At 36.2% G+C, this 14839-nt stretch overlaps 1 protein-coding gene and 1 long non-coding RNA gene across 2 annotated transcripts in view; one reads left to right on the top strand and one right to left on the bottom strand.

Annotated features, from left to right (window-relative positions):
• Positions 1-14839, top strand: part of LOC105387045 (potassium voltage-gated channel protein Shaw) — a 174602-nt gene that overhangs the window by 112550 nt on the left and 47213 nt on the right. The window lies entirely within an intron of this gene.
• LOC125489043 lies at positions 7538-9059 on the bottom strand. Its single transcript, XR_007266695.1, has 2 exons — positions 8651-9059; positions 7538-7730 (listed from the first exon to the last, which is right to left on the bottom strand). It is a non-coding gene; the product is annotated as an uncharacterized LOC125489043 (long non-coding RNA).

Raw genomic sequence — 14839 nt, 5'->3', positions numbered from 1 at the left:
TGCTTGTCAATCTTGTCACAGTAGTTGTTATTTCATTTTCCATTACCTAACCTAATTATTTAATATTTTGAATACCGCTGAAACTGCTGAAGATATAGAACAAATGTGACAAAGGGGAGAACCAGACCCGGTTCCTGTTCCACCTCCCCGGCAGGCTCCCGTCCCACTTCTTCATCAGGAACCTGCAGAAGCAGCAGAACGAGAATACGCAAAATCCTGACAATATTTTCTATGAACCATAGGATGATAAATACCTAAGTCAAAGAAGAAGAAGAGCAACTGCGTTCTGCAGTTAGAATCCCGGCGCTGACATGTACCAATGTGTTCTTTGAATTTAATTAAAATGTATACCATCACACTTACAGTGAAGGAAACCTGCATACCTATCTAGATTTAGCACATCTAGAGAGCCAGGTGCAGGTACTTACACCCCAACAGAGAATAGAATAGAATAGGCAATAGGAACATAAAATTCCTAAAATTGATTCCAGGCAAATTATGTTATGTAAATAAAACAATGATCTTTTAAACAGTATATTTTATTTCATTACATTACTCGCCAAATGCATACCCATATAGTAGAACCTTTACATATAGCATTTCGAAATGGCATAGCAGATCCCTGTTGCGGAATGGCATTTTAAAACTTCAGAAGTTGGATAAGTATAACATTATTCCATGATGAAAGTAGTAGCCTGATCTAGTCGATAATATTAATAAAATCATTATATTTATTATGTACGTTGCACGTCCCGTATTTATTTAAACGTAAACATATAACTTGATATACCTAACATATTATTATCAAATTATTATTCACGTTGTTCGTCTTGTGTTGTTCAAGTGTTGACATGGTGTTGACGTTTAGTTGTTGACATGACACATTTTTTTATCATTTAATTTTTTCTGCTCTGGTTGAAGTCAATTTTTATCATTATACTGAGATCCAACCTAGACATTTATGACGTAAATCACAGAGTACTTGGCATAAACATTACTTCACTTGACGTTCCATTCTTCCTGTATGAATGTTTACGTTCCATTGCGACTACATTTTAAAGATTCTTTTTTTCCGTTTTTCTCTTTTCTCCCAGCTTCTAAAAATCTAGTAATTAATTGACTTGTGTACCTGTACACTGTCTCTCTAATCATGGTACTTTCATTACGGAACCCGTCATTTCCATAGTGGTACAAAACGTCCTTAGAACCCTGCCTTTGTCCTTTCTGTATCTACGGTAAGAAATACTTAAAGGAGAACGGCAGTGGGCGTACCGCCTTTTTTTTGGAGCGTTTCAGAACCATGTTTTCACCATTTATTAATACAGTGTAGATAAGGTATTTTCAGTAATTACAATATTTTTAGAAGTCGGGGGAAAAGAAAAAATGATAAATGAAGAATATTTAAATCTAAGGATAATGGAACGTAAAAACAAACATATAGAAAACGGAACGTAACAACAGTGGTGCCAGACCTCGGAATATTACCAGCAAATCCGAGCAAAAAAGTAATCGAATAGAAATATCGATACATTCTTAAATACAAAAGATATTTTATTTATCAATAAATTACATGTTCTGGTACTATTTGTGCCACAACTAGTACATTTGGTTTATAAAATATCATTATATTTAAGTCTTGAAGACTTTTATCCATAGTAAACCATTTTCTTTTTCTCTTTATTCGATTCACTATAATCGATATTTTTTGAATATTTAAATCTAATAACACTGAATCTTGCTTGTCAATCTTGTCACAGTAGTTGTTATTTCATTTTCCATTACCTAACCTAATTATTTAATATTTTGAATACCGCTGAAACTGCTGAAGATATAGAACAAATGTGACAAAGGGGAGAACCAGACCCGGTTCCTGTTCCACCTCCCCGGCAGGCTCCCGTCCCACTTCTTCATCAGGAACCTGCAGAAGCAGCAGAACGAGAATACGCAAAATCCTGACAATATTTTCTATGAACCATAGGATGATAAATACCTAAGTCAAAGAAGAAGAAGAGCAACTGCGTTCTGCAGTTAGAATCCCGGCGCTGACATGTACCAATGTGTTCTTTGAATTTAATTAAAATGTATACCATCACACTTACAGTGAAGGAAACCTGCATACCTATCTAGATTTAGCACATCTAGAGAGCCAGGTGCAGGTACTTACACCCCAACAGAGAATAGAATAGAATAGGCAATAGGAACATAAAATTCCTAAAATTGATTCCAGGCAAATTATGTTATGTAAATAAAACAATGATCTTTTAAACAGTATATTTTATTTCATTACATTACTCGCCAAATGCATACCCATATAGTAGAACCTTTACATATAGCATTTCGAAATGGCATAGCAGATCCCTGTTGCGGAATGGCATTTTAAAACTTCAGAAGTTGGATAAGTATAACATTATTCCATGATGAAAGTAGTAGCCTGATCTAGTCGATAATATTAATAAAATCATTATATTTATTATGTACGTTGCACGTCCCGTATTTATTTAAACGTAAACATATAACTTGATATACCTAACATATTATTATCAAATTATTATTCACGTTGTTCGTCTTGTGTTGTTCAAGTGTTGACATGGTGTTGACGTTTAGTTGTTGACATGACACATTTTTTTATCATTTAATTTTTTCTGCTCTGGTTGAAGTCAATTTTTATCATTATACTGAGATCCAACCTAGACATTTATGACGTAAATCACAGAGTACTTGGCATAAACATTACTTCACTTGACGTTCCATTCTTCCTGTATGAATGTTTACGTTCCATTGCGACTACATTTTAAAGATTCTTTTTTTCCGTTTTTCTCTTTTCTCCCAGCTTCTAAAAATCTAGTAATTAATTGACTTGTGTACCTGTACACTGTCTCTCTAATCATGGTACTTTCATTACGGAACCCGTCATTTCCATAGTGGTACAAAACGTCCTTAGAACCCTGCCTTTGTCCTTTCTGTATCTACGGTAAGAAATACTTAAAGGAGAACGGCAGTGGGCGTACCGCCTTTTTTTTGGAGCGTTTCAGAACCATGTTTTCACCATTTATTTATACAGTGTAGATAAGGTATTTTCAGTAATTACAATATTTTTAAAAGTCGGGGGAAAAGAAAAAATGATAAATGAAGAATATTTAAATCTAAGGATAATGGAACGTAAAAACAAACATATAGAGAACGGAACGTAACAACAGTGGTGCCAGACCTCGGAATATTACCAGCAAATCCGAGCAAAAAAGTAATCGAATAGAAATATCGATACATTCTTAAATACAAAAGATATTTTATTTATCAATAAATTACATTTTCTGGTACTATTTGTGCCAAAACTAGTACATTTGGTTTATAAAATATCATTATATTTAAGTCTTGAAGACTTTTATCCATAGTAAACCATTTTCTTTTTCTCTTTATTCGATTCACTATAATCGACATTTTTTTAATATTTAAATCTAATAACACTGAATCTTGCTTGTCAATCTTGTCAGTTGTTATGTTATTTCATTTGCCATTACCTAACCTAATTATTTAATATTTTGAATACCGCTGAAACTGCTGAAGATATAGAACAAATGTGACAAAGGGGAGAACCAGACCCGGTTCCTGTTCCACCTCCCCGGCAGGCTCCCGTCCCACTTCTTCATCAGGAACCTGCAGAAGCAGCAGAACAAGAACACGCAAAATCCTGAAAATATTTTCTATGACCATAGGATGATAAATACCTAAGTCAAATATGAGAAGAGCAACTGCGTTCTGCAGTTCGAATCCCGGCGCTGACATGTACCAATGTGTTCTTTGAATTTAATTAAAATGTATACCATCACACTTACAGTGAAGGAAACCTGCATACCTATCTAGATTTAGCACATCTAGAGAGCCAGGTGCAGGTACTTACACCCCAACAGAGAATAGAATAGAGTGGTAATAGGAACATAAAATTCCTAAAGTTGATTCCAGGCAAATTATGTTATGTAAATAAAACAATGATCTTTTAAACAGTATATTTTATTTCATTACATTACTCGCCAAATGCATACCCATATAGTAGAACCTTTACATATAGCATTTCGAAATGGCATAGCAGATCCCTGTTGCGGAATGGCAATTTAAAACTTCAGAAGTTGGATAAGTATAACATTATTCCATGATGAAAGTAGTACCTGATCTAGTCGATAATATTAATAAAATCATTATATTTATTATGTACGTTGCACGTCCCGTATTTATTTAAACGTAAACATATAACTTGATATACCTAACATATTATTATCAAATTATTATTCACGTTGTTCGTCTTGTGTTGTTCAAGTGTTGACATGGTGTTGACGTTTAGTTGTTGACATGACACATTTTTTTATCATTTCAATTTTTCTGCTCTGGTTTGTCAATTTTTATCATTATACTGAGATCCAACCTAGACATTTATGACGTAAATCACAGAGTACTTGGCATAAACATTACTTCACTTGACGTTCCATTCTTCCTGTATGAATGTTTACGTTCCATTGCGACTACATTTTAAAGATTCTTTTTTTCCGTTTTTCTCTTTTCTCCCAGCTTCTAAAAATCTAGTAATTAATTGACTTGTGTACCGGTACAGTGTCTCTCTAATCATGGTACTTTCATTACGGAACCCGTCATTTCCATAGTGGTACAAAACGTCCATAGAACCCTGCCTTTGTCCTTTATATTATCTGGATTTAACCTAAGTTTTTTATGCATTCTGTCTCTTGTTCTTATGCATCTCAATAAACCTTCAGTGATCCATGGTTTCAAAGGAGTTTTCCTCCTAGTTAAGTTTATTACAGTTGTATTATTATTAATTATGGTTGAAATTGAATTTATGAGCATATTAGTAGCTTCTTCACAATCTGTACACTTCATTACATGTCCTAGGTCTGTTTTTAATATATCGTTTGAGATGCCTTGATAGTCTACTTTTGAGACCATAGTTTTAGATAATGGATTGTAGTGCGTTAGATCTATCGAAATGAATACCGTCCCATTGTGGTCTGTAAGACTATTGTCTATAATTAGTGTTTTTGAATTTAGGCGGGATTTTATCATGGCATGATCAAGACAGGTTTTATCTCTGGTGGGTATTACGTGTGCAGGGAGTAAACCATGACATGCTAGAAGTTCTAGGTATGTTGAGGCACGATCGTCAATATTATTGGGTATGATATCCAAATTAATATCCCCTGTGACCAATATTGTTTTATAATTTTGTAAGGAGCTTAATACATTATCTAAGGATTACTACTAATGTAATTATGTACAATCAGGTTATTCATAATTTGTTTACTTTTTAAACCTTTTAGTTAGGTATTCCATAAAAAAATACTACTTTTTTACAATCATAGAACCGATTTTCTACAACAAAAAATAGTGCCTACTTTATTTATTTAATACTTTATTGCACAAATATGAGATATAAGATTTATACAAAGAACAATATTTGCAAGTTTCATGAGGATACATTCATTAGTTTAGACTTTGCGTTGATTTTCTTTGTCAGTCATTGAGGACAAAGGATTTCATAAATATAGAGAAGATAGATAAAAACGGCGATACGGCTCGCTACCTATCGCGTGAGTACAAATAACAAAAGCAAAAAACGGGTGACTCAGACACCTCTGACTTCGGGGATTACAGTCGTGAGCATATGTATGAAGATAGATACAAATAGTGATAGAAAGGCATATTAGGAGAATAACTGTCTCCAGGTACAGTAACAGTTATGCTTGTGTCAGACAGTGTTGCATGAGCACTGGATGCCATCCAAAACTTTCAGCATCCAATCTTTAAATAGATGGAGATAGAACTAAAGCCAGGGTTCACTATCCAGCCTAGTTCAGTGACGCTCAAAATAATCGCTCTAAATTTTAATCAATTTAGGTCAACGTATCTTGCTTTCTATGAATTAAATAAAAATTGGATAGTTTTGTTTTATAAAACCACAAATACCATGTCACACAATCACAATACTTAAGTAGTTAGTCAGTAAATTTCAGGCATATATTATGTTTTGAAAATTTAATATTCATCATCATCAGCCTATGTCAACCCACTGCAGGGTATAGGCCATGACAATATTATGTAAGACTTTTATTTTTTCCATATAAAATAATGATACTGTCTCCCGTTTGCAATCGAATGTCTTCAATGTGCTACGAACCGTAGCTGGTCGTAGCATTTTCGTAGCAAGTCGTAGCCGTAGCGCTAACATCGTAGCAATTTCATAGCAAGCGTAGTACGTAGGCTCAGTTTTCGAAAGGCTATTTATCCTAATCCTAACTAATATTATAAATGCGAAAGTAACTGTGTCTGTCTGTCTGTCTGTCTGTTACTCTTTCACGCTAAGACTACCCTCCTTTAACCCGTTAGTTATAAACTGTGAAAATTATGTCAATAATCACTATCTATGCTGCTTTAAAGTAAATACTACTTACCAACACTTAACTTGTTCATATTTTCAATAGTAAATCAATATTTTCTAGAATATTTCTCGACACCATTATTGTTTTTGAGCAGAAATTATCCTAACGGTAAAGTACAGCAAACTTAAATGAAGCTATCAAAACAACCACCCACCATGAACGATTTAATAAAACTAAATAACTCAACTAGTTAAAAGTTGATGAACTAACCTGCTAGCAAATCGGAGCCTTTCCTGTCCTATTAGTCAACCTCGTTATTCTAACCGACAATCTAACTTGGACCCTATTACAAGGGGATAGAGTTAAAACTTTCCGGACGTTATTAGTGGCCTGAAAGCGATTTCCAATTTCAGACCTTATTATGGGTAGCACAGAAGTGATGTTAAAAGTTTGTGATGAAAAATTTGGTTCCTTTTGTTTGTGAAAGTTTTCCAGTTATCCCAGATAATGCAGATGGATTGCTAATGATCTCAATGGAGTCTTTAGATGGAGGAAGTCGAACGATTAGTTCTGGCTTTGTTTTTGTGCTCGTTTGTGGTCACGTGATCAGGTTGATGCGGTGCTGACATACCTACTTTTTCCCGGAATTGCTAGAATTAAAACGATACGCCGCAAACTCATTTAGTAACGAATAGTCTGAGTACTGGGAACGCTCAGTGATGGGTAAGGAAAGTGACGAGTTAGGTGCTCCGCTCACTGCTAGAGTCGAGGCGGTGTTGATACGGCGTCGCGTTGGCTTCAAGGTGCAGTAAATTATGTTTTACACTCACGGGCAATGAAAAAGTTCCATTGACAAAATCACCAAATTACTCCTAAACGGTAAAAACATACTTAATACAGCCTTCTGCAATATAAATAATAATAATAAATAATAACTGTTTGTGGAACTGTTTCTTTGCACGTGAGTATATTTACAATGTCAAGTCCTATGGTCACAGCGTAAATGGATCGCCTTTCTTTTGTTCTGGTAACCAGTCCGTTCTCGAGCCCACGACAGCACAAAATAAAGGCAATCCGTTTACGTTACGCTTATATGTGCTGTGACCTTTAACCAGCTAAATTAACTTATAATTAGAATAAATAGCCTTTCGAAATAAAAATGAAAAATGGTTTACTGAAACACTAACATAACAAGCATCACTCATTATAATGAAGAATAAGTTTGGTTCTCGATAACATCATGCTATAATAATACCAAAAATATGTAACATTATGTGACAAAACACATCGAATAATATTGTATGTAGGTACCTAAGTATTCTTCAGTGGAACAGCTCGTCAGTCTACCTGCAACAAAGCATAAAAATATGACTAATTTTTACAAGTAGCTGAGAAAAATATGAAAAGTGCTGCATATTCATTAAAAAAAATACTAAGTATAATAGATTTGTTTATTTTAAAGCGGATTCCTAAAAACGGTTTACACTACAGTGCGTGGAGGCTTCGTTAGGAGGACCAATTAGAGGAGGCGGTTTCTACTCAGTTAAATTGTCGTTCACTTTCAAAGATCCGGGTAATAGGCATCCAGGCCGCTATTACTCAAATGTGTGATTTCATTAAAAAAATACCTACCTATGTACGGTGGCCTGCGCCTAAAAGTATACAGGCGGAGTTTTTAAAATAGCGATGATGAAGGGACCAGCTACATCTGTTACAAATCCGGGGACGTGTTGTGTGTGATGTGTGTAGCAGTGGTGTTTATGTGGATGTGCTTGAGCAGCATGTGAGCTTGAGTTCGCTATTTTAAAAACTCCGCCTGTATACTTTTAGGCGCAGGACACCGTAACTATGTATCTATAAAAATAAAACTTAAATTCTGTTGAGTCTGAAAATAGGAGGCAGCTTAAAATTTTATAGCCTTTTTATGCCGAAGTCTTAAAAGAGTAATGGAGGACAGGATTTGAAAGCACTTCCACAATAAAATAAAAACATCTGTGAAAAGAAAAAAACTTTTTCATATTTTAAGCATTTTATGAACTACTTATTACTAATGTTTTATGCCGATAAAAGTAATGTTAGAGCTGATAACCTTAAACCTAAACGGCTGAACCAATTTTCAAGAAACATAGCGAAGAACACTTGGAGTAACATAAAATTACCTAAAAAATTCAAACAAAATTGGTCCAGCCGTTTGGAAGTCACTCTACCACAGACAGATATACACAGTTACAACAGTAAATCACACTAAAATAAGATGACAAGCATACCTAGCACAGGGTGCAGGCCGCGCCAAAAAAGTGTGACAAAAATCCCGGTCACGCTCGATCTCGAGGCCGCGCGATGTGGTCGTCTTGTCTGGCGTGTCTTGCCCCCCGTGCTAGGCCTTCAGATTACCATGATTTAAAATCAGTCCAAGCCTGCAGCTCACTCCTGTATCGGACACCTACAATGCTGAGAGTGACCCAGAGCAACCCGACCAGTCCCGCTGATATACACAAGTAGGGAAGCAGTTTCTCTAAACCTTTCTCCCTCTGACACGGGGGCATTGAACTGAACATGGTTTAATGAATTTGGTGATGAATTTTGTAAACAAAATTATAAAATGTTTGTGTAAAGTTGAGGTTGATTTGACAGTAAAAGGACAGGTTAGATTGACGTGCACATAGAATGAAGCAATGGAATGAAGAGATGAAATCCGATTCCTTATTCTACGGATGGAACACCATTATTAGAAATTGTCAGATAACTTTTGTATCTTGTATGCATTGACTTATTTGCTTGTCTACAATATTGGTTGTATACAAGCAAATAAGTCTACAATTAGCACACGTGTGAACCCACCAACCCGCAGTGTGGTGGGAAACGACCCATGCTTTCTAAGCAAGGAAGGAAGGAACAATGTTCCATTAGAGTAAGCCAGGTACAAGTACTATGATCCCCTCAGACAATATAAGTTTTTTGATAAAAAAACACATACTTTCATGAATAAGGTTTAATTTACAAAGGTACGGAATCCAGTTCCGATGGTATGGTAGAAGACCAAAACAATCCAAACCAAAGAAAATATAAGAACAGACATAAAAGCGTAGGACATGTATCTGTCTACATTTCTGAATTTACATAACCAATTCACTATTCGCGCTTTCATATTCAGCGGAAGTTATTATATTTGAATTCTTTGAATAAAACGAGTATTTCCAGTAACGTTTTCAATTGACAGGAATCAGGAATAAATTCAGTGAAGCCATAGTCAAGCGATGCCGTTATTATTCTGTGTTTTTACACACAAAGGTTCCACTCGAGGGAGCCAGGTGCAGGTACTTACACCCCCACAGAGAATAGAATAGAATTCTGTGTTTCACACATTTCAGTGCAAGGAACATGAATATAGCTGAACACAAAAGAGTAGAGATTAATGTTTTTGGAACTAAACAGATTTAAACCTGGCAATAAAAAAAAACTTGTGATTTGTGGTCTGTTTCTATGGTTTGAATGTCAAACTCGCCCTGTTCCTGTATAAACAAATCGAATTTTGCTTAACTTTGGAGTTTTGTGGATTGTTGAGTTTGTTCACGAAGTGAAAATGAATAAAACCATTCGCAGCGAAGCTAGACAGATGATTTACAGCGTTTACCTACGATGTTTGGCGGAGAATGAGGCTGGAGAAGTATAAGTCAATATATACGATGTTTATGAAAGAGCAGCGTTTTATACTGGTGAGTAGGTACTTAATTTCTAACCATTAACATACATTGCTTATATTTCTTGTAAAAAAGTACTATTTTGATGTAATAGAATGCCTTTCAATGAGTATTTGTTATTCTTATAGAGGTTAGAAAATACTAGTGTCAAACGTTACATGACATCAGGGTCTGGATGCTAATGTTGTTAAAACATCAGGTCTAGATACTTTTTTACTAACCCCCGACTCAAAAAGGGTATCGATAAGTTTTACAGCTGTAGGTGTCTATGTGTGTCGGTCTCTCCGTGTTAGAGTACCTATTGTAAAAATATGTGTAAGAATATGTAATGCCGAGTTGCAGAAAGGGACTTTAAGCTAATGTGGACATTAAATCTATGTCTGTCTCTTTCTGTCCGTATACTGTCAAAGCAAGGCAACAATACATTTAATGCCGACATTAACTTAAAGATCCTTTCTGCAACTCAGTGTAAGAGTCGGTATAAATTCCCCAGACATAATAATTTGCAAGTCACTGCTTTTCTGACCAATTAAATAATTTGTTGCAGGAAAATCGGTAAACACAGTTTTAGAAGAATTGCCGGGGCACATTTGAACTTTTTCCTGGGCAAGAAAAAACTGTAATAAAATATCGATGTGTGATACTATCACTTTTCTCCTATAGTAATTATATAATGGGATAACCAACACGTGTTTCAGAGCAAAAAAACATTATGAAATACACAATGAAATAAAGGTTACAGTTGATTTGATTTAATGAAATTCATTCAAGACTGCCCCCCTCTCCCCTACTAATTTCTTCTCTTAACATAAACCTCCTCAAAAAGTGGCATTTTATAATTAGTAAATATTTGAAACATTTCTCGTTTTGATTTTTTCTGCTAAAGTATCGTGATACTTTTGTCCGTTTTCTATACTATAATAGTGTGGCCACTTTCTTAGATTGCCACGCCCTCAATTATTCTCTACTCTTTTATGTTCAGCTATACTTGTATCTCGTTTTTGTGTCTGATAGTATTATTGAACCAGGATATATCTGCACAAGTTATAGACCGGTCGTACTGAAATGCAACTTTCGGTATCGTACGCAATGGACTCATTGCATTCAGTAGTATTATTTGTATATAAATTCACACAAGGCATTGCGCCGTTTCCCCATACAATCCGTTTGGGCCGAAACGTACGGTCAGGTCTAGAGAAACCTGACCCTCCTCTCATCTTCATCAGAAAATTTTATATTTGTACGATGAATAAAAAAAATTGACTTTGACTTTGACTTTGACTTTCTCATAGTAATAATGCTTCTGACCTTGTGTACACTACCGATAGGTGTACGCTTACCTTTAGGTTGCCTTTGTTGGATATTTTGGTGGAAAGCAAACAAACTTTTATAGATTCACTTAGATTTATTTAAAAGACGGCAAGAGCACATTACAAGCTTGAGAGACGAGAGCATATAGTGCGACAAACTTATCTGTTCCGGTGAAAGTGAACTAAATTGATCCATATCTCATTACTTACTAATGAATTGTATATTGTAAAAGATTAGATGGGTTTATTAACACCGCAAGAGCGAATAAACAACACGTGCAAACATAAAATCTTATAGAATTAAGAAATTTTACACATTTATGTGAGCTGTCACCGGAACAGAAAAGTTTGTGGCACTGTATATATAAGGAAGAGAGCGATGAGTGATTGACAGCTTGTCAAAGTGAAAGATGACATTTGACGTATGAATGTGTTTCGTACGTTTCGTATGACAGTTAGGAATGTGTTTACTAAGTACGTTACATTACAAGCAAATAACTAAACTCCAACAGCCTTTCCCACAGAGACGTGTCTATCCCCCTACGCATCCATATCAATGTAGTATAAGTACATCTCTGGTGGAAAAGCTCCCTAAGTCTTCGATCATTGAAGTAATCGAGCCTTAATATTTAAGTGCTTACCTTACCTACAGTCTACAGTTAACATTCCATTGCCTTCAATAAAATGCTCTGAAATTTTTATATTGGAATTCTGAATTCCGTTAGGGTGTTCCAAGTTTTATTTGAAAGATAGAAAATCATGCAACAAAAATAATTAAATTCATTAATTCCTTAATTATTATTAATTAAGTCCGTGTACATCCTTGGAGACTTTAATGCTCATCCTGGTGAGTCCTTTTGTACAGAACTGTTAGAATTTTGCGCGGAGAGTAACTGGAAGTGTTCGGATATTGACTGGCTAGGTATGAACTCCGGTACCTACACTTTCGTTAGTGAGGCTCACGGGAGCAGAAGATGGCTAGATCATTGTGTTGTGACTCAATCCGCCTGGCTAACAATATGTGACATTAAAGTGCAATACAACAATGTATACTGGTCGGACCATATACCACTAGAAATTATATGTAACCTAAATATGCTTAGATCTAAAACTATTCAGTGTGGTACACAATGTAATAAAGTTAAGTGGGGGGAAAGACAACCAGAGGATATTAGTAGATACACTGTACTAACTAATAATAAGCTTAGGTATATTGATTTTCCTGAATATTTTCAAAACTGTGCTGATAGATTTTGTTCTAATATTGATCATAGGAATATGTTAGACAAATTTTATAGTGATATTGTGGGAATATTACAGGAAGCGGCTGTGACCACTCACTGTAGTAGCAATAAAGGCAGGAAGAGTAAAGTGCTTGTTGGCTGGAATAAGCATGTGTATGACTCTCACATAAATGCTAAACATAAATTGCACAGGTGGATCTCAATAGGCAAACCCAGTAGTGGGCAGGTTTATGATGATATGTGTACTAGTAGAAAAATATTTAAGTCTAGAGTCAAGTGGTGCCAAAATAATCAAGAGCAAATAAAAATGGACATATTAGCTGAACATCGCTCAAGTAAAAACTTCAATAAATTCTGGCAATCTGCGAAGCGCTTAAATATTAAACCTACCTTGTCGAACCAAGTTGATGGAAAAAGTGACCATAACGAGGTAGCAAACCTTTTTAAAGACCATTTTAAAATAGACCCCGAACTGGTCTCACCAGTGACGGCAGCGGGTGCGGAGCGCGATGCTGAGGCTGGCGCATGCCACGGTGAACTCACGGTACGGTTCTCAGCTAAAGAAATCGAGTCAGTAATCCGACGAATGACGCGCGGTAAATCACCTGGACACGACAGCCTCAGCATTGAGCATCTGCAATTCGCTGGTGTCCATCTGCCTAGAGTATTGTCTATGTTTTATACATTGTGTCTAGGTCACGGTTACCTCCCTAATGATCTTACGAAAACTATAGTGGTACCTATAGTAAAAAATGGAACTGGTGATATTGCAGATAAAAATAACTATAGACCAATATCACTAGCGACTATATTAGCCAAGGTACTTGACAGTTTGTTGAACAGACACCTGTGTAGACATGCCCAGCCCCATGATGCCCAGTTTGGTTTCCGACCTGAACTGTCCACCGAGAGCGCCATACTTTGCTTAAAGCACGTAGTTAGGTATTACACAGATAGGCAAACACCAATTTACGCGTGCTTCTTGGATCTGTCGAAAGCCTTCGATCTTGTAGCTTATAATGTTCTGTGGGATAAAGTTGACAGGATGGGTGTGCCTGCAGAGGTGTCTGGTATCCTCAAATACTGGTATCTGAGTCAGACGAATAATGTAAGGTGGGGATCATCCCTATCAGATACATATAAACTGAAATGTGGGGTACGGCAGGGGGGACTGTCCTCTCCGACTCTTTTCAATATTTATATGAACGAGCTGATCGAGGGGTTGAGTAACATGCATGTTGGTTGCTCCATAGGTGGTATCCGCATAAATAATATAAGTTACGCCGATGACATGGTGTTGCTGGGCCCATCGGTCAGTTCGCTCAGGCAGATGATAGGTATGTGTGAAAACTATGCTGAGAGGCATGGACTCAGATACAATACCAAGAAAAGTGAGTTAAAGGTTTTTGCGGCCGGTAATAAAACTCCTAAACATATAGCACCAATAAAATTAAACGGGAAGGATCTCAAAAGAGTGGCAAAATTTAAATACTTGGGTCACATTGTATCTGAGGACCAGAAGGATGATCTCGATATTGAGCGCGAGCGCAGGGCGATGGCGGTCAGAGGCAACATGTTGGCCCGCAGGTTTGCTAGGTGTTCAAAGGAAGTAAAGATTACATTATTCAAAGCTTATTGCCAAACTTTCTACACCTGCAGCCTGTGGGTTAACTATACGCTGAAGACCTACAACGCCCTGCGCGTGCAGTACAATAATGTGTTCAGGATGTTGTTGGGGCTGCCGCGGTACTGTAGTGCGTCAACGATGTTCGCAGAAGCGCATACAGACGACTTTTATGCAATTGTGCGTAAAAGAATCGCCTCAATCTACCGCAGGACCCGCGACAGCGCCAACACCATCCTTGGTACAATAGTTGACCGGTTTGACTGCCCAATGTATAAACATTGGGTAGCCAAACATGTCGGCCTAAATAAATAATAGTTTTTAAGTTATAAATATTCTAAGTACTCACTAACACACTGTATTTTAATATGTCTACTAACAAAATTGGATCTTAGTAATCTGAATAAAGAAATTATATTATTATTAATATAGAAATATCTTATTCGTCATGACAACTTTACTGTAAAATATGTAGCTGTTTTTTTTTTCAATTAAACGCATGCATTTTATGACGCTGATTTTTAAGCTTACCTACCTATGTATAAACAAAATAATATACAGGGTGGCCCAAAGAGTG

Source organism: Plutella xylostella, chromosome 3 (genome assembly GCF_932276165.1).
Source record: "Plutella xylostella chromosome 3, ilPluXylo3.1, whole genome shotgun sequence".
In the NCBI taxonomy this organism is placed as follows: domain Eukaryota; kingdom Metazoa; phylum Arthropoda; class Insecta; order Lepidoptera; family Plutellidae; genus Plutella; species Plutella xylostella.
The sequence above is the reverse complement of the archived record's forward strand: the minus strand, read 5'-3'. Positions and strand labels throughout refer to the sequence as shown.